General features: G+C 27.4%; 1 long non-coding RNA gene across 1 annotated transcript; it reads right to left on the reverse strand.

Moving 5' to 3' along the window:
- Positions 1-195: 195 nt before the first annotated feature.
- On the reverse strand, positions 196-6,492 carry LOC148236081 (uncharacterized). Its single transcript, XR_015809432.1, has 3 exons — positions 6,136-6,492; positions 2,367-2,461; positions 196-1,227 (listed from the first exon to the last, which is right to left on the reverse strand). It is a non-coding gene; the product is annotated as an uncharacterized LOC148236081 (long non-coding RNA).
- Positions 6,493-21,648: the final 15,156 nt, after the last annotated feature.

The following is a 21,648-nucleotide window of genomic DNA, read 5'->3' on the forward strand; positions in this document are numbered from 1 at the left end:
TGCAGGCTATAAAGCATGTTTTCAGGTTTTCGCTGGACACAATTTAGTCAACTGCTCCCAAAAACGTCGCACTCAACAACTTTTAAATATTAAATTTTATGTTTGTAGGCTACAAGCGTTAACTTATAAATTAGATAGTAGTTCACACTACTTATATATTGATAACTCTAATGGTTATGAAATAAAATAACTACATTCATATCTAACATGTGTATATATTTCATATTGCTTCAATTATACATTAATGTTTAAAACATTTCAAATGCGACTGACAAAAGATAAGTGTTAAATAACAATATAAATGTATATAAATAGGATAATACAATATTCATTCGAATCAATCCTATTCCTATATATGACACATATGTATTTATAAAATACATACACAATAATGACATTAAGTAAATTGGCACTTATACAATATAAAAACCATAGTTATACTAATAAAATTCATGTACATCATTTAGTTAAAAATCTTCCAATTCTTTTGGAAGTGATACAAAATTATTTAATGTACATTATTTCACTACCCTCGAATGTATTTTTAAGACAATGTTAATATTAAAAAAAGAAATCATTAAAAAACACATTATGATGGATAATACTGACTTAATACTTCTTATAGCCAGAAGTAAAAAATGCTCTCTGAGGCATATTTGTTTTTTGATTAATTGATTATCTATTATATTTTTTTTATTATGATGCTGCCAAGTAAAAAAATATGCTAACGTTGAGTTTCAACGATAAAATCTATTGTGACTTTTCCCATAGACACGTCACATTATATGTATATCCTACCCAGGCTTAATTTCTGCACGTCTTATAACAAACGTGTTAAGTTCCGACACCTCTCCCATTCTTACGATTGTCATAAATTATCTAATATAATAAATATTTTTCCTCCCGCATTCATGTTAAAAGATAATAGAACTGAAGGGTTTATTTCAGACAATGAAACCGTTTACGTTGCGTTAGTCGTTGACACGTTTGTATACGTTGAAATAATAAAAAGCCTTCGGGGTTCGATCAATTAGTTTAAAAGACTTTGGCACCATGACAATAAAAGCATCTTAATTTGTCGTAGCTTGTCTCAAGTTTTAAAGACCAGATTAAATTGCACGATCGGTAGCATTATTCTATGTACTCGTAGAACATAGATAAACATACGCCTTCACAGATAGATCCTCCATTGCTTTCAGACACTTGTGAGTTGGTGGACAGCTACAACTGTAAAAGAAAATAATATATATTAATTATATTTCGCTTATCTTTTTATTATTAATTTAATTTATTTAGCTCATTAGCTAATTTTTACAAATTATGTTAATCGAACGAGAGATATTCAATATATACAGACAGATAGAACACTAGTAAAAATGGAAGCGAATTTTTCAGCAACATCATGTTTGCAGTTTATGGTTAAAACAGCTGTATCTTACAACTTATTGCCAACTGATTTCTACTTACAATAGTAACGTTATGAACGAGTAGAAGGCCATTCTTTGTCACTGATGAACTTAATCAAAAATGTTTGTTTTTATAGGCGTTCAACGATCGATGAACAATTTCAAGATAGGTACCGAAAAAATAACAAGCATTGGAATTAATAAACAAGTTGCTAGGGTCTGCAAATGCATCGAAGTCTATTATGACTATGTTGAAAAATCAATAAACGTGTGCACAAAAGATAAAAATATTCTTTGGACTCTGGTCTATAATTAATTATTAACCCTAGTATTCTGTTTATTTATTAAAAATACTTCAATAAAATACGATAATATGTATGATGTACATATCTTACTCAAATCAAATAATAGTATAGTGATTATTCCTGCGCGTCATAGTCGATTGCGTGATTTTATTTTGTTATTTTTTTGTATAAATTGCATTATTTTCGAGCTTAAAATGTTTATATCCTATAATTAATTGCCAACATATTAATGATAATTTTATTAGAAGGCCGTCCATGATCACTGATTCAGTCATTTAAAAATATTAATTTTAATAAGCGTTCAACGATCGAAGAACAATGTCAGTAAGTTGTGCAGGCTCTGCAAATGCATTGAATGTGTGTTCAAAAGATAAAAATATTCTCTGGAATTTGCTCTATACTTTCCGAACAAACCTCGTGTTTTATCTGCATAGAATATTGTATATATGAATATCCGTTTATTTGCTTATTTATTAAAGCTGCTCCAATCAAATACAATAATATTTATGAATGATAAATATCTTACTTGAGTAATATATTTTTTAGTGATTATTCTTGCGCGTCATGGTTGATGGGCGATTTTATTTTGCTTATTGCTTTTATAAGATACAACAATATTATTGATGATACTAGTATAATATAAAATTAAACTTACGCATTTTTCATGAAATAGTCAATTTTGCGGTCGAATGGAGTATAAATAGCCCATCCACAAGGTGTGTTCTTTTGACATAAGCCTCCTTTCTGAAACTAAAAAATAAAAAAAGTTTTACTAACATATCCGCATTGTTCATTAATAAATAATAATTGATTGGTTAAAAATATTTTAGTAAAAAGTATGTATATAAATGTATTTAAAAATACTGAGCTCCACCAATAGGCATTGAATACGTTGATAAATATATAACAATAAAAAAATAATATTCAGTTTATAATATTATAATATCTCAAATATACGCAGTTACGTACGCATTACTGACAACGTTTTACGCATCAAGAAAAGAATCATAAGTCATAAACAAATCAGTTGACGTTTTTGCTTCGCAGATTTATTTCGCCTTATTTGACTTCCTCTTGTAAGTATGCCACATAATAATAACATATGTACGTAAGTTTTTTCCTTAAACATTCGCCAAATCGACGAGTAATTTATTGTGATAATTGAATTGATTTTAAGATTTGCTAAAAAATATGAATAGATCAATTAAAAATATCGTCTTATTCTAAAATGAGCCCCAAATATATATGGTAATTAAGTTAAAACTAAAAGTTAATATTCAATTGTTTTTTACTTAGTTACTTATTTTTTATTTAGTGAGATCTAAAATATTTTTTTATTTTTTATTTAAACAATAAATTATTTATTGTTATACTTAGACTCATCTTTGCCTTCTTACGAGCGCAGAGCACGACATTATGAGCGCGTTTTCATCAGCTAAGTATTGTGTTTCGATACAAAGCTAATTTTTGAAGCTAAGACAAAATATCTCGTATCGGAAAATTGCAATTTTTAGAGAATGTTTTTATTTTATTATTTAAACATTTAATATGGTTTGTGTCAAATGAAACAGTACAACACATGAAGCGATTGTTTACTTTAGTAGAAATTCGCGCATTTTTAAAGTGTTTTTTCATGTTAAAAATAATATAAATACAATGTGAAACCTTTTTATAAGAACGCGAGAGTATCATATATAATAGATCAATAGAGAAAGAGAGAGGGAGTTGTGCATTGTAACGGCGCATACACTTATGAATGGTCCGATACAACATTAATCCATGAATGGGAGAAGTTCACCACGTGGCTCATCGACCATGTGGTCGAAGCCATTACAAAGTATATACACGCGGACATTATACGCGCATATGTATTTTGCGATCGGACGGTGGAACGAGCCAAAACGTATTTTCGAGCTTTCGCTAAAGTAGTAAACACCACGAGGCGTTGATCGCCGTCGACGTCTGATGCTCAGTGGATTGTAAAGATGTAATTTATGATAATTGTAAAGACAGTGTAGTAAAAATATGGAAATTATTTCGAGAAGTTTAGGTAAAAATAAGTAAATTGAATTATTTAACTTGAGATAGCTGCTTCAGCATTAAGCTTTCAAAAATATAAAATATATTTTTTATTATAAACTTTGAAAGTTATCGCGAGAATACTTACTACTCTTCATCTTCGAAACTGAACTAAAGAGTAAAAGTAAGTTAATTAATAATAAATTATGTTAGATAAGTAAATACTTTCTTTGGTATATTTTCTTATGTTATATTGATTTAATTTTATAATGAGTTATCAAGGTTTTGTTGCTTTATTAGAAAGTTAATCATTAAAAATTTAACTGCTAATTAGATATATCGATTGCTCCATCTTTGTTAAATTTATGCGAAAGATAAAAATATTGTGTGGCTAACTTTTATTTACTGATATTTTTAAATTTTCATTGGTTACAGTAGTTCAGCCTTATTTTTGGTTATTTTACAGTGTTACTTTCAGAATAATTAGAGTTGTAATATAGGAATGCTATTACCAACATTTAAAATAATTAACTGTCAAGAATATGCATCAGAATGGTAGGAATAAAGTGGCATTATTAAGTCATTTTTTCCTAAAAGTGAAGTGGCTAACGATTTGTTCTATATAATAAGCGTAATGAAATATTTTATGGTGCAAAGTACTAATATAATAGTTTAATTTAAAAATAATGTCATAATTTAATATACATATCTAAGACATTTAAAAATATATTTATAGTGAAAAAGTCTCACAAGTATCTTTAAAGTAATTCATTAATGATTAATTAATACATAAAATAGTATGATGACAAACCCTAACTTTTCTAGTTTTATATTTTTCAATATTATTTTATTTTTATATTTTTTTTATTTACTGCAACCTTATTGATTACTAAGAAACAAAATAAAAAATATGTCGATATTAAATTTTATAAGCCCCTATTTTTGTATTTCTCGATAGAAATATATTTCTGATCAAATAAAATAATTAATACAAATAAATTATGAAACAACTCAAACTTATTGAATCAAAGAGTTACAATATTTTCCCCATTTACCTCAATTTTATTTATTATAAAGAAATAAAATAACAAAAATGTCTATATTATATTTTATAAACCCTTATTTTTTAATTTTTCGTTAAAAATATATTTCTGAACTAATAAAATATTTAATACATATTAAATTATGAAACATCTCAAATATGTTGACGAAACCCAAAAATATAACAATATTTTTAATATTTACTGCAATTATATTGTTTACTAAGAAATAATAATATGTCGATACTAAATTTTATAAGCCCCTATTTTGTATTTTTCTTATAAAAATACATTCTTGATCAAATAATTGATACAAATTAATTTATAGACTAACTCAAATTTGTTTTTAATCAAAAAAGTTGAACACTATTTTTCTTATTTACTGCTACTTTGTTTATTATTAAAAAAAAAAAAAAAAAAATGTAGATATTAAATTTCATAAGCCTGTATTTTTGTATTTTTTTATAGAAATATATTTCCAATCAAATAAAATAATTAATACAAATTAATTTATGGAACAATTTATATTTGTTGACAATATCAAAAAGTCAAACCTTTTTTTCCTATTAATTATTAAGAAATAAAATACAAATATTTGTCAATTTTATATTTATATTTTATATTTTAATATAAGTACTACCTATTGCAATCTCATGCCGCAACTTCACCAAAACCACCTTGAGTCAAAATGGAATATAACCATTTTTTTGAACACGATAACTGCTGTAGTTTAAATAAAATTTATATCAAACTTTACTGAAAAATTGATTTTGTAAATATATCAGCTTAACTATTTTATATAGTTAAGACCGCTTTATAGGCCTTCTTATTTCAAAATGCCAGTCATTTAGAAAAACTAAAAAAAATTGTATCTTAGTGAATACAATTATTAGAGAAAAAAGTTTAGAGTTCAAAAATGTTCTATATTAAATTTTAAAGTAGAACAAAATTTATTTAAATAAAACTAAAAGCTATAAGCAATTCAAGTTCCGTAAACTATTCATAGAAAATTTAACAAAAATGGCAATACAATAAGTATATCAAAAATTTATAAGTATATGAAAAATAAAATACTTATTTGTAACGTTGGTCAAGTTTGATTATAAAAAGAACTTGCGGCGCGAAATTTAAAAGGCGCGCGCTCGAAGAAAGTCGGCGAAAAGAACAACCACTACTTTCTAACGATCGAAACGTTGATGATAATGATGGTGATCTTTACCGTAATTTCTAGCACTATTTTTACCATAGGCCGCAATAGAACGAATAGCCAACAATTCTTCGATCTAGTACACGCGAGTGAACACATGGCTTTAAAACATTGCATCATGCTATGCAGTTTACATAGTAATATAAATGTATATTTACATCAGTAGGAGACGAGACTGGAACTGCAGCGGCCAGGGCGGCCATCAGGAGCACGAACAGCGTTGCTAGTCTGACGAACTTTGACATTTTTCCTTTTATTTCGATGCGGACGCGACAAATATTCGATTAAAGTCGGACACTTCTTTTAGTGATCGATAGAAGGGTTCGCAGCGAATTGGCTTTTCCTACGTGATCGAAGACACGGAGCAGCTACTACGGCACTCACGCTGGTTTGCACTCGAATGAACAGAATTTTCCTGGCCGCGATATATATAGTCAACCGCAGGGGGAGGGGTGGGGGTCGCCCTTCTCTCGCAAGATCACGCCACCGGGCTCCGCGTACTTACGGTGTGCGACAGAAAATTATTTGAAAATTTTCGTCGACGCTTTTTCTCGCCTCGGCTCGAGGTCCATCCAACGGTACCCCTGACGTAGTACGTCCGTTATGTTGCGTCATCCGCTACCCTCCGGATGCGCTAACCGTCGACAGTAGCGTAGATAGGGGCAGTTGCCAGGATCTTCTTTAGTATTTTGTAAATTTTCATAGTGACGAATTCCCTTAGGTACCTAATTTATTTATTAAAAATCTGATCAACATGACTTGCAGGTTTCCTCCAGGTTTCCAAATAACCTCATTACGTAATTGTTTTACAAACATTACAAACACATACATATGCTATATTGATACACGTTTAATAATATTATAAATAAAGAAGATACAAATATATCACTGGATTAATCATTGTTTATGGATAGCTCGTGCAAAAGGAGCGTTCTCGAGCGCTAAGGTTCTGTTCGCGACGGTAGTCATTAGGGATGTAATCGTGACTCTCTAGAGCATCATTTTACCCGCTCATTTCAATTTCAATATAATATTTGATTTCTTCATATGAAATATATATTTCACACAAATTTCAAGGTGCAAAATTCTCCTGCTATTCGTCTATTTCGTAAAACCTTTTTAGAGATTAAGTGAGTAGTGAGAGTGGCAGAAAATCCCCATTTAACAGTCCGAAAGTATTGTTTGACAATGTGAGTTTTATAAGACATTTCGTTTCGGCATTTTTTGTAAATAAAAAGAGTATTTGCAAAAAAAACACACGGCATACTCGGATGACAAAAAGTGACATTAGGTCTATTATTATTATTTACCGTCAGTGATTTATGATCGTTAGATTCTTGCTCGCTCGGTATCCAGCGGTTGATGGTTAGCACCGCTAGCGCGAGATGTGAACAGATTTTTTTTAACTATTCCAATGCAATTTTGATATTAACTATACATAATAAAAAAATTGATTATATAATTAATAAAAAAAAATTTTTTTAATACTATTAGGCGATCCATTAATAGAGGATTATAAACTTCGCCGTCGCCGACACGATTTTATTTCTTTTGACGTGGATTTTTGACTTCTGAGAAGGAATAATTATTTTTTGCGCTCTCTTATTGGTCAAAATTCGGTTTAGATGTGCTTCATTCGATTATCACATATTTTAAGTCGTAATATTATTATAAAAAGTACTTATAATCGAGCGTTACCACTGCGACGGCACGATTTTATTGCTTTTGACGTGGACTATACAAAGCAAAAAATGCATGTCATTTAATGAAATACTACGAATCTTTATAAAATGGAAATGATAAATAAAAAACGACCATTGACTGGTTAACTTTCACCCCCTCCCTGAAATAATCTGAAATGATTCTCTTTGTGTGTACATACATATTTCGATTAAATTAAATATTAACAATTATTCATCTATTTTTTTTTATATAATTAAATACTATTTGAGCAAAACACACTATTCAAAATAATACAATAATTTTGAGTTCCTGAATTGTACTGTAAAATGTTTACTAAAAGTGATTCTTTGTCACAAGAGAAGCTTCTCTTTTTATTGTGATGGGAAATCTTAACTGCATTTCTTTTTTGGAAACTAATAATTTTATTTAAGAAAAAGATGCAAGTTATAAAAACATTTTTTTAATTGTTGTTGCCTTCTCATTGTTTTTAATTTTTGGGAAGTATATTTCGTTACCACGCTATTAAAAATTATTTCTTTGAATGAGGACATTTTACCTTAATTTTTTAGGATTTTGTTCATTTTACTATTTTTAAATTTACATTTTATAATATAGAGGGCATTACTAAATCAATTTAAAACATTTGTTATACGATAATTGACGTTTTTTATGAAGATACAGTTTTTTATTGTAACGTAAGAATTACTATTTTGCTATTTTCTTTCAATGAACATTTATGAGTAAAATATCAATCGTGATAAAATTAATATTTTTGCGTAGTACTTTCTCAATAATGCAACTTTTTTTTACCATTAATACATTATCTATTTAAAAATATAAAATTCCACTATTTTTCTCGCGGATAATGAAAAAACAAGTGAACATAAATAAACACGTTTGCTTGAGAAAAAAACATTAGAGAAATGAAATCCAGATAAATTTAAAAGTAACCATAAAGTATTTTTAAAATACGATCTTATCATAGATTTGGTAATTTATTTTTGAAATTTTCATTCTGTGTAAGTAAATATATCTCTTACAACAATTATAGTTTTTCCTTTATTAAAAAATATGTGCCCTTAAATGTAATAAAGCGCCAACTTCTGTGCATATTTGTGTAGTAATGATTATAATGTATGTATTATACATACATATACATAATAAAGTTTGTGATGTTTAATTCTATACATCAAACAGAAGTATCTGATAAAATTACTTTTTTTTATTTTGAAAGATAAAAGCAAAAAAATATACATCTAATCTCTCAAAAATCGTTAGTAAAATTTGGGAACTAAAAATGGTCATCCGTATCTATTTTATAATACTTATAAACGTCTATGTTCGGACTATTGTAACAATAACACAAAGAAATATTAACAAGCAAAATTTAATTAAAAATATGTTCTCATACTGGCCACAAGAATCATAATATTTTTTATTGTTGTTACAGAACATATTCGAGCTTTCCATTTTTTTATAAGAAAACGAACTTAGTAGATCTAAATATGTTATTTGTTTCAGAAAAGAAAGACGGAAATCTGAACTGGAATACGTATAATAGATATAGAAACTGAAAATGTTGACTAGGAATAGTTTTTGTTCCTGATGCTAGTTAAAGAATATACACTGATAATTTGAACTCGATACGTAAGTAGTATTTTTTTTCGTAAGTCAAAATCTTAAAGGGTACACATTTAAAGCCACAAAAATAGGACATGTCCTGGAAAAGAAAGACCATATATCTAGATCATTTCTATATCCATACCATACAATAATTTTGAGTTCTTGAATTGTTTGAGATTTATTGACATACACCTAGAGATCCTAACTATCTACTTATTGAATAGTTAAATATAACTATCTGAAACATAATTTTGTTGATTATATACTAAAATAACACTGCATTTAACGTTTCGTTTTTTTAAAATTGGTTCTTAACTTTGTCTTGATTGTTCCTGCTGTTGCAAATACAACAAGTAAACATAATATAATACTTAAGACCTACGTTTTTTATTTATTAATTCTATATTATATTAAAATATAAATTAAATTAAAAAATGTCTTTTGCAGTTCAGAAAGTTATTTATTATGTATTAATAATATTTTTTTAATGTAAATATTAGTTGTAGGAAATTGAACGCATTCTTGAGTAGTTACAAGTACAGACTTGACTTTGAATTATGACTCATTCAAAATCAAAAGTATGTTGTAATATCTAAAAATAAATCACGCCCATCATGCCTGTATTTTTTTTCAAGGCAGAAATTAATCTTTATTTTTTTAAATATACACAAAAAATAGCTTAGATGCAAAGTAAAACAATAACTTTTTTGATGTTTTTGCTTTTGAACGACTCATATATAATATTATATTAAATTGCCGACTAGTTATAAACTAGATCAGACAATACATTAAATTAGACATATTTTAAACCGGATATTATTATTATTATTTATTAAATCTACCACTGTAGTATATAGGCGTTCGCCCGAAACGTTACAGAGTATAATAATAATTCAGACAAACAATTGTACTGATTATATTAATTGTAAATTATTTATAAAATAATTCAGTTTAAACCGGTATTTTTTTAAATTATAAGCGTAATTTTAAATCGTAATCGAAAAAGTCTATAAAGTGATGCCTTATCGATACATTTGTATCATCACTGTTTGAATTAGACGTAATATGATTATGATTATGACTAATCAGGTGATTAAGAAATCTGGAGCTAGTTTTGTAATGCTACACAAATATAATATCGTCGATTATTTTTGCTACGTCATAACATTTTTAAATATTAATGTCGGATTTAATACACACACGATTTTAAAGCTCCGCAAGGGTTCCGTACGCATTGTAATGCCGCTCTGATTATTAAATATATTTTTTGGTACCATCACATAATTTGCTGAAAAAGTTTAGATATTTAAATCTTAATTTTCTCAGGATTTTCACATTGTATTAAACATATCTTATTTGCATTTATATTATAATCAAAAATATTTATAAATAATATTTGCTTATTTTTTTAATGTAAAATATTTGTAATTAAGTATTTTTTATTGATAATTATGGCAATTAAATAATAAATTATATTTTAAGATGAAAAATATTTGATATATAATTGTATTGTGTGTATAATACATGATATTTAAACAGCTTGAAGCGTTTTTGTTTAAATAAATGTTTTTATTGATTACATCATTGTCTCGTGATGTTATAATATAATCAGTAATAAAACTGGCCAAATTATTCCAATACTATTAAGATAAGAATTGCATTGACTAAGAGTGATAAATTTATCACTCAAATCAAACCATATTTTATTTTTATAAACAAATAAAATTTATGTATATATAATATTTAAGCTCACATGCTATATTTACTTAAATTATAAAATAGTACAGCTTATAAATTTATTTTTATGACAAAGGAAAAAATCTCAAAAAATACATGTAAAAAATAATGTTTAATTTACATTAGACAATGTAATCTTTAATATTGTGTCATCAATATATATGGCGATAAAATAACTTAATTAAACTATTATGTTGGAGCTAACACGATATATAAATTTATTGCTTATAATCAACAAACAATATTGGTCATAACTGCGTATAAATAAAGCATTGCCTTGACTAACTGATGGCTACGTGTACAATAACACGAAAGCCAAGAGTTGAACGTTTCCATCAATTTGGAGTAACATTTCATTTTCATAGATTTTTTTTAATTATGAGGGTGAATAACTATTGTGGTAATTTTCGAAGAATTCATTAGCACCACAGATCAAAAAGAGTCTGACCGATAAGAACTCTGGGATAGATCGCTCACAATTCAAAAGAGTCCCATGAATGATGTAGAATGTAATACATCGGATAGATAGACATCATATACCTAGTTTCCCAGTAATCCCAGTGTCATTATTGAAACTGAATATTCCAGAAAATTCAAGCTGCTGATATATTATATTATACATATTTTTTTAATAAGCTTAGAAACTTATGCATATATAAATAATACATATCAAAAGATGTAATAATTAATTGGAAGTGCATCATCAAAAAATCACACATACATATAATAAAATCGATGTCGATATTGCATCATTTTTGTTCTAGGTAGTATAATTCACCGATTGATAGATATGTATCTGGTACGAGTAATTATTCAAGCAAGTATAATACATACATAAAATAATCAATAAGAGTCTATGTAGTCGAAAGTAAATTGATAATATCTAGTAAAATTCAAGCTAAACAATTATATTAATATATAAAAAAATATAAATATATTATTTTATTTTATTCTGAAAGACTTTTTTATGACAGCTATCAGTGGTTTACATGCTATATCAGAAGTCTAATATTTATGTAGTACGCCTACCATGTCCATTGTAATAGTTATTTGACTTTGAAACTATCTATTCTCTATAAATATAAAATACCTGGAATGAGCTTTTATTTTCGCCGTTATCATAGTAGACTAACATGGTACTTGATAAGATTATCTTCCTTTACACTTTTATTAAAGCGGTTGCCATACTTATTATAACAGTTATACTACCTTAAAAATATACAACCATTTAATGGAACAGTACTATTCGCTACTGTTTATAGATTGAGAGTCGTGGGTGCAAATCTCACACAATGTCAAATATAATTAATATATTTGATTGCAATTAATAATTATAACTCTATCGATTAACACAAATGAGGTTATGATGTGTAAGTCTGCCATATATAATGGCGATCTTAAGATGACTTTCAAATAATTTTATTTATCTGAGGATACCCGAAAATTTTTCCACTATTAATTTGCCTTTATCATATATGTATTTATTTATATTTATAAATTTTAATGTGTTTTAATGATGAGTCCGATAAATCAATAAAGCAAAACTATAAATCTAAAAATTGTTTTCTGGAGAGAGAACGACAAGTTTTAAATTGAAGACACATGATTTTTAAGCGTAAGTTATATTTAACCCAAAAGTGCGTTTTTTGTAGATATATTTTCACGAGATATACTTATTGAAATTGAAATTTATGAAAATAAAAAGTATAATTTTGTGTATTATTTAACTAAATATTAAGTATTAGTTTTACACAAAAAATATTGTTGCTAAAAGTTTGTCACGAAGTTTGAAAAAGTTCACAAATTCGCCCCTGCTGCAGTCGTGGCTGACGAAAGTTTGAGAGAAAATTTGTAATAGATGAGATGCGTTCGTTGGACGTTAAGGTCACGGACCTTTACGCAACGTAAAAATAGGTCGTAGGCTTTTAAAAGTCGGTTACTCAGATTAGAGTGCCCCTCCCAAATTGACCACGCCGAAATCATTCAACACCGACATTTCCGACCGCGTGACTACTACGTTTTACGCACAAACGACGACCTCCCACTACCGACCAGAGATAGGTAACTTTTCCATTGAGTACAATTCCAATGGCCATCGAACGTCATAACTTTCCTATCTCGAAAATTATTCCATTGGCGCTAATCTCTGACTAAAAATATTTGATTAAATGCCAATCAAAAATATGTTTACTTATAAAATGATTGATTTAAAATAATTTTCTACAGCTCATTAGCATTTGAATAGATGGAAATAAAAAAATATTTGAGGTACATAATGAAATTCATTTTCATCAGAAGACCTCAAAATAATCCTCCGTTAAAAAGTTTATTAATGTACATAGTATTTATGTATTGCCTAGCCTCGACGGCAATATTCTTAACTTAAATCCATAACTTCTAATAAATAAAAAAACTATTGACATTTCTAACTAGAAATTAAAAATTCTTTACTTCTCTATGATTAATTACTGTCGTTTAGGGACACGTCAAATATTTTATTATCGTTGTTAATACAATTTCCAACAATAAAAAATAACTGAAGCATTCAAATATACTACACTAAAAATAATATATATTCAATGTTGCCATCACCACCGCATTCATAAAATGCGTACTCGATTTGCTACGCCCATCGAACGATGTTTTTAATTGACGAGAAGATTATGGCAGACTAGTTCTTACACGCTCGGAAATTTTCCTATTAAGTGATGTAACTATCTATGCGTTCCTAGAACCGCTCTGTCGGTTACCTATCTAAATGTTTTTTTCGGTGAAATTCCATCGTCTTCGGGGAGAATAGAGAACGAGTCATCTTCTAGGAAGGAACGCGCACAATCAGAAGTTTGGCTGTCAAAAACGAATTCTTTCACTCTGACAAACGATAATATATAAATTGTCTGCTATCGCTTTCAGTTGAAAGCTAGCACCCCTCCCCCCCACACACACGTGTGAGCTTTTCTATGAAATCCAACGATGGTTGATATATTTAGTTTCCATGTGTGCGGTAGTTCAACATGTCGAACACTTAGTGATGATTCGTTCGATGTAATATCTTATAATTCGAACCAGTATGATGCGGAATATGGACTTGGTCAGAGGCGGATATGCTCGATAATTGTGGTGTTTGAACTAGTTTCGATATGTGTCATAACGAAATGTAATTACAGTAACGGAAACGTATCTATGCTCAATTGAATGGTCAACCAATTACTAATTCACTATATAATTAAGCGAATAAAAACACATAGACCTTAGGAAGAGCATCGGTAATTTCCTCTCAAAAAATTTCGAGAAATTGCGCAATTTTACAATTTTAAATACAATATTTTTTTTGTATTTTTTTAATAAAAAAAAACAGAAAATATTTTATTTAAATAAAAAAATAAATCGTTATAAAAACGTGATTTTTAACTGTCGGTATCTCACTGTCGCAAGAACCGCAGCAAGTCTGCGCACGCATACTGGACGCTCAAGCTTTCGAACTTTTTTCAATTCGAGTTTTTTTAAATTTGCTTCCAAATAATATTATTTATACAAAATGAATAACTTGAGTTGGGTTTTATCGCAAGTTCTATTAAAAATAAATAAATAACTGAACCCAAGTCGTAATGGCCATTAAACCATGCTAAATTTACACTTCCGTATATACGTTAGGATTTGTCGATTTAAAAACAGTTTTTTGATAATATGTTTTTTAATTTTAAAAATATCAGCTTTAGAAATTATAATTGTTATGTAAAGTTTTAAAACATCCGCCATACTCATATACTATCCTATAGATATTACATTTTTAAACCATTAAAGCAATTCCTTAAAATTATTATTTTACATTAATTGAACAATCCGAATTTACTTTGAAACATTCTTGAGTTTCAGAGAAGAGGACTTTAAAAAATATCTAATGTCTTTAGTATTTTAGATTTATCTGATATAATACCATCAGGGATGTAAGTATTTTAAATCAAAAATAAATATGTAAACTAGCACAAACACTTTAACTTATAATATTTGCTTAGACTAAACTAGACGAATTTAATTTTAAATTACACTTAAAATTCAACATTATTGGATATTCTTAAAGTAATAAAACAAGTACGTCAACCCTTTTGTTATATTTTAAAAATTCATAAATATTACAACAAAGAAATCTAGTGTAAATTATTATAATTTTCTTGTAATTTAATTTAATTTATATAATTTACATAATTATAATTAATAAAAATATTGCCTAGAATGTATTCAAATTATTGTATGAAACTTAATATGGTAAAGTAATTATTAGTCAGGATAATTAATGGTTTAACATAAACAATTAGAATGTTCTTTGAGGAAACTCAAAATTTTTAATAGTTTAGCTACCATTGAAAACAAAAAAAAATATTTATTATTTATCAATTTCAGTAGCCATTGGGCGAGTATATTTTTATTTGATGTAATTTTGTATCTAAAATTAAAACAAATATAAATAATCGTTCAGTGGCTATTTTATGGGTAATTTGTAATGGTTTTAATTAATATTTGTATAAGATTTAGTTAATTTTGTTGTATATTTGATCTTGATATTACAAAATCTAAAAAAATCATTTTGTGAAAATTCAGTAACTGGTCTAAACCGTTTTTTACAAAATTTGGTTCTTCTATTGTATGTTGAATATAAACATACATATTGAATATAAAGGTTTTATTTGGACAAACTAATTCGCGTAGTACTTATCAGATTTCTATAAAAAAAAATCTGAAAAATTTACCTTTTATATAAATATTGTTTTAATTCTGTTAAGACAATATAATTACAAATTATATTATATCCGTCATATTATTTCAAAGTAGTGGCTGTACATTTTGTACTTTAACTAATTTTATTGAAACTATTTTAATAAAAGCCTACTTTTAGTTCGTTTACCGATCGTTCACATTATGAATATTTTGTGATTTTTACGCTCTTCCATTAAATAAGACACAATTCACGTAAAAATCGATCATCTCATTCCCATAATAGTGTGAACGATCAGTTGCAGTTACAGGAGCTATCTAGGACGTAAAATTAATAATATCGGTTTTTAAACTCTCGTTGAGCTAAAAATAATATTTAAATACAATGTCTGAATTTATTTAAAAAAAATTACGTTAAGCATCCAAAAAGAATCAATTCTTGCTTATAAAAAAATGTAGCCACAGTAATTTTTGTTATTAAAAAACTGTTTTAATATTTTTATAAATATATAAAATATACGGTATAAATATAAATAATTAATTTACAATTATACGAATTTTCATGTAAATGTGTATCGTTTTAATACACGTGTAGAATTAGTATTTTATTTTATAATACAATAAAAAAAATTTTATATGCCTGGTTATAATACAAATAATAAAAAAAACACTATCGTTTACGAAGAAATTTTCTATGTGGGTCAATCGTGTTGTTTGTTATGGAAAAGGAAAAACTGCTTTTCTTACGTCAAAACGCTTCGGGATTTTCTTGTGAAAATATTTATGCAAATATATTTGACGCCTTAAATATAACAAGAAATACGTGCGAAATATGAAATAAATTATTAATTGAATAATAAATTAAATAAAATATAATATAATATAATAATATTATATACATAAGGTATTAAAGAAACTTATAGCTTATACTTTGTTCATTATCTTGATCGTCTTATGAATCGATATATTCATTTTATCGATTAATTTTTATCTAAAAATTATGTTTATCTGGAAAGCCTGCTACTAATAGTATTTTTATTTATAACGTTTTATTATAGAATGGAGCATTATAAAAATTTTGTTGGGTTAGAAATTTGCAACAGAAAATTTTGTAAAAAATATAATGCAAGTATTAAATTAAATTATATAAAGAGATTATTAAAATTTAAAATAAGAATTTAATAACAAAGCTGAAAGCTTACAGAAAACTTTTAAAAAGCATTACAGAAATTTCTGAAAAAATAAATAATTATTATATTGATAGTTTTAGTAAAATAATAAGAGATTCCTAATATGAATAATGAATAACTGCAATATCAGTAAATAAAATGTCAATAGTAATAAAATGCTTTAAAAAAGGAATATGTGTTGATAGCAATTGAGAAGGATTCTGAAGGATATACTAACAATAACGGTATAAAATCAGTAAATAAAATATATTGTCAGTTGAAAGACTATCGAAAAAATAACAAGAGTTCAATTATAATTCCGAGAGAAGCATTCAAGAAAACTTATTATATATAATATATGAATAAAATATGTTTGTAATTTAGTAACACAGGGATCTATGTTGGTTTTGTTATTGTTTGTGCTACATATAAATAAATATTAATGTGGATCTAGTAACTAAATATTTTAACGAATAATAATATATTTTTTTATGTAGATATGAAAGAAGTGGTTAATTAATAACCAAATATTATAAATGGTTAGTAAGAAGAAAATAAATTTAAATTAAATACTAACAAATTTTAATGAGAGATAATGAGAAAGTGATAATAAATAAGTGCAAAAATGAATTATTTAATTTGTAAAAGGATTTTGTATTTTCTGTAACTTATATTATATTTATATGAATATTAGTCTTATTTTTTTTTTATTTACACTTGTAAACTTAAAAATGGTTAAAAATCAGCAACGTTTACATATAGCAAAAAAATAAATAAATCAATACAATCATAAATAATAAAGCATATTTCTAAAACAGTTACATTTAAAATATTGTAAAACCTTAAAATTATAAAAAAATATAAACGTGTATTGTAAGCTCCTCGATGTAATGTATTACATATTAAATGAAGATTAAATGTTAGAATAATATTAAATAAGGGACGAGATACTTATAAATATATTAGCTTTCTGATACAAAATTTAAAATTACTTTAAACGATCAATAAATATAAATATAGTATTTGTTTTTGGTTTGAAAAAGTCGTTGATATTCAACAGACTGATACACGTGGAAAATAACCGCCCCTTGTTGATCTAAAAGGCAACCTACCACCAGGTGCATATTTTGCTTCCACGTCACGCATTCCATAGAATGTTCTACGAATTTCTACATGAGAATTTTTATTACAAAAAATTTAAGCCGAGCCCCCAAGTTTAGAAGCGGTAAAAGTTAAAAGACTCATATTTTACCTGTGATACCTGGTATAAGTGGCACTTTGACCAATACAATATGACGAACCTTTTCAATGTTTGCTCCTCTTAGTGCTATAGTAAACAATTACTAAACCTTAAATAATTATTATTTCATAGATAAAACAGTTTTTTTTGGTTTCGTTTAGGTCCATTAATTGTTATTTAAAAGTGATATTTTCGCAATATAATGTGTGTTATTAAATTCATTCAACGTTATCACTTCACAATATAACGAATGCAATTGCGTACGTACTTATGTGTAACAACAATAGCATTTGATAACCACAGCATAATTTATAGCGCACATTCATTCAAGAACGAGATAAAAAATAATAATAATCGTTCATTACTCCAATGAACCATTCAACAATCAATAATATGATAAGAGGGTGTGGTGCAGGGGTTGATAACCTTGTGCGTCAAATGCTCAGTTTGACCTTAAGACCTATGAAGATTGACGCAAATGCGTCCCTGACATTATTTATATCTCATCGACAACGACAGGCCCTACAACGATATCTTGTATTATAATGAACTTTGATTAATTGTTAATTATTCGGAAGTTTATTTATTAATAAATACAAATAAATAGTATTCATTTGATAAAATGAAATACTATTACGACAAAGAAAATAATTAAAATCTGTTTGTATGTAACGCGATGATGTCATTCTCAACACTCGATAAAATATTTAATTTTTAAATTTTGATGGATGTATGCAAAATTGTGTATTATTTTAAAAGTATTTTGATTATGTTAATTTTATATATATATATTTTATTTACGGTTATGTTAGCTTTCAGTTAATATTTAGGGGTACTATGCTGTTTAGTATGTAAAATGAAATGTTGCATCATTCTAAAATACATACACTATAATTCTCACCCCTAAAAATACAAACAAATAAGCATAAAAACTGGTTTTGAAATAAGTTAGAACAGATGTTAATAAAAATATGAACGTTAGTAATTAATAGCAACAACGTTGCATTAATTTGACGGATAGAAACTTAATATGTTACCATAAAGATTGCAAGTATTTACTATACATAGAATTTAGTATCGGTAAATATTAAATAAAATAGATCACGTGCCTAATAAATAACAAATAAACTGACATTGCGATAGCACTATAGCGTCGAAGGATTACTGTAAATATTATTAATTATTTCATTCATTAATAAAACTATTAAACAATAACAATCACAAATACCAGAAATAATATTTACGTTAGTTGTGTTTAAAAAATATATTAACGTAAATATATTAAGCTATTCTAAGAAGTTGACGAACGAAATAAATATTTTAATTAATAAAAAATAAAAATAAAACCACATTAATTATTATGATACGTATAACGATAAAGTCAATTAATTATGTTACATAAATCACTGCAAAAAACAGCGCTTAATTATTATTAATAAAATATTATTCTTAAATTCTTTGAGCATGTGAAATTAAACATGGTATAACCTAAGATCTAATTTGTATTTGCTTTATGACACATTAATCTATATATATATATATATAAGATACAATTGGCTTAAATTACATTTGTAAATGCCGTTAATTTATGATCGTTCAATGCTATCCGATTAATGCTTATTTTGAGTCAGTGGACTAAGTCGGTATTTTATTACCAATCGAAGATGGTAAATGTGTAGTTACTTCAAAGTGTACTGCAGTAAATTATGTATTTATATCATTAAAAAAATAACTTTTATGAAGTAGTGTGCTAGTTGAATTTAACACGTGTTAAACTTAATTCATGCAAAACAACTGCTTTCTTACATTCTAATATTTATTTCATTTAAAAATCAAAGGTAGCAAAAATATTATTTCGCACTATAATAATATTATTTACCTTGTTTTGCTACGTAATATAAAAATATTTTTTAAGCACACATGTACAAAATAATATTTATCTTAGGACAAAAAACGTGACTTGATTTTGTTATAGTTGGAAAATTTTGTTTATTATTTGTTAATTTTAAAGACTAATTATTAACTCGGTAAAATCTATGTTAGATAAAAAATAATACATAATTAGAAAGAAAACATATATATAAAATATTAAAATAAATGATACGGACCGGACCAGCTTCTAGTATTTAGGAGCCGGATGGCGACAGCCATATGCGAATCGGCTAATGTGGACGTCCTGGCTCCAGCGCGCATCATAAGAGGACGTGATTATGATTCTCTAAGACATTCCGGAACCCAAAAGTGCATTTCCCTACAAATGGTTTGATTTCCGACAGCAACCTTCAGTAGTATCAAAAAATCTGCGAGAACTCAGATAATAAAAACGGATAATATCTAAATATCATCTTATAACGGAATCTCAAGAACATTTTGTTTTCTCAAAATTGCTTTGATCGCTGGCTCAGATAGACGCTCTCATCTATCACACTGAAGTAACCGCTCTTAATCTGTCTTCAAAAGCCGATCTGCCGTGGCTGAGGCTACTACTGTTGATGTGCTTGGAATTGATTCAATTAAGTGAGCATGGCTCTGAATTAAACTGTCTCAAGGAAGTAAAGAAGATCCTTCGTCAGGAACTTTTTGAGAAATGCTGACGCTTCACTGTAAATCGACGAGTTTTTGAAGAGCAAAAATATTCGCTTTTTCTCCTATATATAACACAACACACCGGTTGAAAAATACCATGCTGAAACCCTTAAGCCTGCCGGTTAGCTTCATAAGATTCTCATGTCATCTGGACGAAGTACTGTTACACGAAAGAGCATGCTTTGTCTCTTTCTTCGTTGCATGCGACACCACTCCCACTTTTATTTCTAGGGGATCGGCGTCAGTTCTGGATTGTTAAATGAATAAATTTGATTAGCCTACAATACCACTAACTTCATTTTATAATTTTACTACTTATGTTTCTGATTTTTTTTAATTTTGTGCAGAATTTTAACGATATTTTAAATAAATGTAATTTTATAGTCATTATTAAATGTATTCCTACTATTTTTGTTTCCAAAAGCAATAAATTATTTATATTTATTATAAGAAAAGAGCATTATTATATAATAAAAATCAAATGGTAAATATTTCTTTAGAAGCGCAGGGTAACACCCACACGGTGTATGGCTGAGAGGCAAATAGTAGTGGATTCTAATTAGAATGTAACGGTAAACCGTCGAGCTCGATAGGGAATCTTATGATGCAAACCGTCGAGCTCGATAGGGAATCTTATGATGCTGCCGGTTAACCCCAAAATACAGCTGCACTCTCTCAACCTAATTAAATAAATAGTTATAACAATCATCGCACCAATTATATTAAATACCTCCATCAGACTTTAAAGCTATATCAATAAATAATAAACAACTGTCTTTCTTTTAGGTCAATTCAATGCACAGACTGCATTAATAATTCATTCTTCGGTTGAAGATTACCGAAAGATCTCAAAACTTTTAGATAAAAGTAAATTCTCCTTTCATTCATTCACACTTCTCGAAGACAAACCGTTACGCGTT

This window comes from Plectrocnemia conspersa, unplaced genomic scaffold (genome assembly GCF_051122295.1).
Source record: "Plectrocnemia conspersa isolate PC_06_02 unplaced genomic scaffold, ASM5112229v1 ptg000004l, whole genome shotgun sequence".
Taxonomy (NCBI): Eukaryota; Metazoa; Arthropoda; class Insecta; order Trichoptera; family Polycentropodidae; genus Plectrocnemia; species Plectrocnemia conspersa.